The sequence below is a fragment of the Atractosteus spatula genome, unplaced genomic scaffold (assembly GCF_055471065.1).
Source record: "Atractosteus spatula isolate fAtrSpa1 unplaced genomic scaffold, fAtrSpa1.hap1 Scaffold_19, whole genome shotgun sequence".
Taxonomy (NCBI): domain Eukaryota; kingdom Metazoa; phylum Chordata; class Actinopteri; order Semionotiformes; family Lepisosteidae; genus Atractosteus; species Atractosteus spatula.
Window position 1 is genome coordinate 252,501 of NW_028296752.1, and position 2,265 is coordinate 254,765.

Below are 2,265 nucleotides of genomic sequence, written 5' to 3' on the forward strand. Positions count from 1 at the left end.
ATCGTAAAAAAGACTAAGTCCCCCGGGTGACCAGGCCCCTATAAAGCCGATCGTAAAAAAGACTAAGTCCCCCGGGTGACCAGGCCCCTATAAAGCCGATCGTAAAAAAGACTAAGTCCCCCGGGTGACCAGGCCTCCGAAAAGCCGATCGTAAAAAAGACTAAGTCCCCCGGGTGACCAGGCCCCTATAAAGCCGGTCGTAAAAAAGACTAAGTCCCCCGGGTGACCAGGCCTCCGAAAAGCCGGTCGTAAAAAAGACTAAGTCCCCCGGGTGACCAGGCCTCCGAAAAGCCGATCGTAAAAAAGACTAAGTCCCCCGGGTGACCAGGCCTCCGAAAAGCCGGTCGTAAAAAAGACTAAGTCCCGCGGGTGACCAGGCCTCCGAAAAGCCGGTCGTAAAAAAGACTAAGTCCCCCGGGTGACCAGGCCCCTATAAAGCCGATCGTAAAAAAGACTAAGTCCCCCGGGTGACCAGGCCCCTATAAAGCCGATCGTAAAAAAGACTAAGTCCCCCGGGTGACCAGGCCTCCGAAAAGCCGGTCGTAAAAAAGACTAAGTCCCCCGGGTGACCAGGCCCCTATAAAGCCGATCGTAAAAAAGACTAAGTCCCCCGGGTGACCAGGCCCCTATAAAGCCGATCGTAAAAAAGACTAAGTCCCCCGGGTGACCAGGCCCCTATAAAGCCGGTCGTAAAAAAGACTAAGTCCCCCGGGTGACCAGGCCCCTATAAAGCCGATCGTAAAAAAGACTAAGTCCCCCGGGTGACCAGGCCCCTTTAAAGCCGATCGTAAAAAAGACTAAGTCCCCCGGGTGACCAGGCCCCTATAAAGCCGATCGTAAAAAAGACTAAGTCCCCCGGGTGACCAGGCCCCTATAAAGCCGATCGTAAATAAGACTAAGTCCCCCGGGTGACCAGGCCTCCGAAAAGCCGATCGTAAAAAAGACTAAGTCCCCCGGGTGACCAGGCCTCCGAAAAGCCGGTCGTAAAAAAGACTAAGTCCCCCGGGTGACCAGGCCCCTATAAAGCCGATCGTAAAAAAGACTAAGTCCCCCGGGTGACCAGGCCCCTATAAAGCCGATCGTAAAAAAGACTAAGTCCCCCGGGTGACCAGGCCCCTATAAAGCCGATCGTAAAAAAGACTAAGTCCCCCGGGTGACCAGGCCCCTATAAAGCCGATCGTAAAAAAGACTAAGTCCCCCGGGAGACCAGGCCCCTATAAAGCCGATCGTAAAAAAGACTAAGTCCCCCGGGTGACCAGGCCCCTATAAAGCCGATCGTAAAAAAGACTAAGTCCCCCGGGTGACCAGGCCCCTATAAAGCCGGTCGTAAAAAAGACTAAGTCCCCCGGGTGACCAGGCCCCTATAAAGCCGATCGTAAAAAAGACTAAGTCCCCCGGGTGACCAGGCCCCTATAAAGCCGATCGTAAAAAAGACTAAGTCCCCCGGGTGACCAGGCCTCCGAAAAGCCGATCGTAAAAAAGACTAAGTCCCCCGGGTGACCAGGCCTCCGAAAAGCCGATCGTAAAAAAGACTAAGTCCCCCGGGTGACCAGGCCTCCGAAAAGCCGGTCGTAAAAAAGACTAAGTCCCGCGGGTGACCAGGCCTCCGAAAAGCCGGTCGTAAAAAAGACTAAGTCCCCCGGGTGACCAGGCCCCTATAAAGCCGATCGTAAAAAAGACTAAGTCCCCCGGGTGACCAGGCCCCTATAAAGCCGATCGTAAAAAAGACTAAGTCCCCCGGGTGACCAGGCCCCTATAAAGCCGATCGTAAAAAAGACTAAGTCCCCCGGGTGACCAGGCCCCTATAAAGCCGATCGTAAATAAGACTAAGTCCCCCGGGTGACCAGGCCTCCGAAAAGCCGATCGTAAAAAAGACTAAGTCCCCCGGGTGACCAGGCCTCCGAAAAGCCGGTCGTAAAAAAGACTAAGTCCCCCGGGTGACCAGGCCCCTATAAAGCCGATCGTAAAAAAGACTAAGTCCCCCGGGTGACCAGGCCCCTATAAAGCCGATCGTAAAAAAGACTAAGTCCCCCGGGTGACCAGGCCCCTATAAAGCCGATCGTAAAAAAGACTAAGTCCCCCGGGTGACCAGGCCCCTATAAAGCCGATCGTAAAAAAGACTAAGTCCCCCGGGTGACCAGGCCCCTATAAAGCCGATCGTAAAAAAGACTAAGTCCCCCGGGTGACCAGGCCCCTATAAAGCCGGTCGTAAAAAAGACTAAGTCCCCCGGGTGACCAGGCCCCTATAAAGCCGATCGTAAAAAA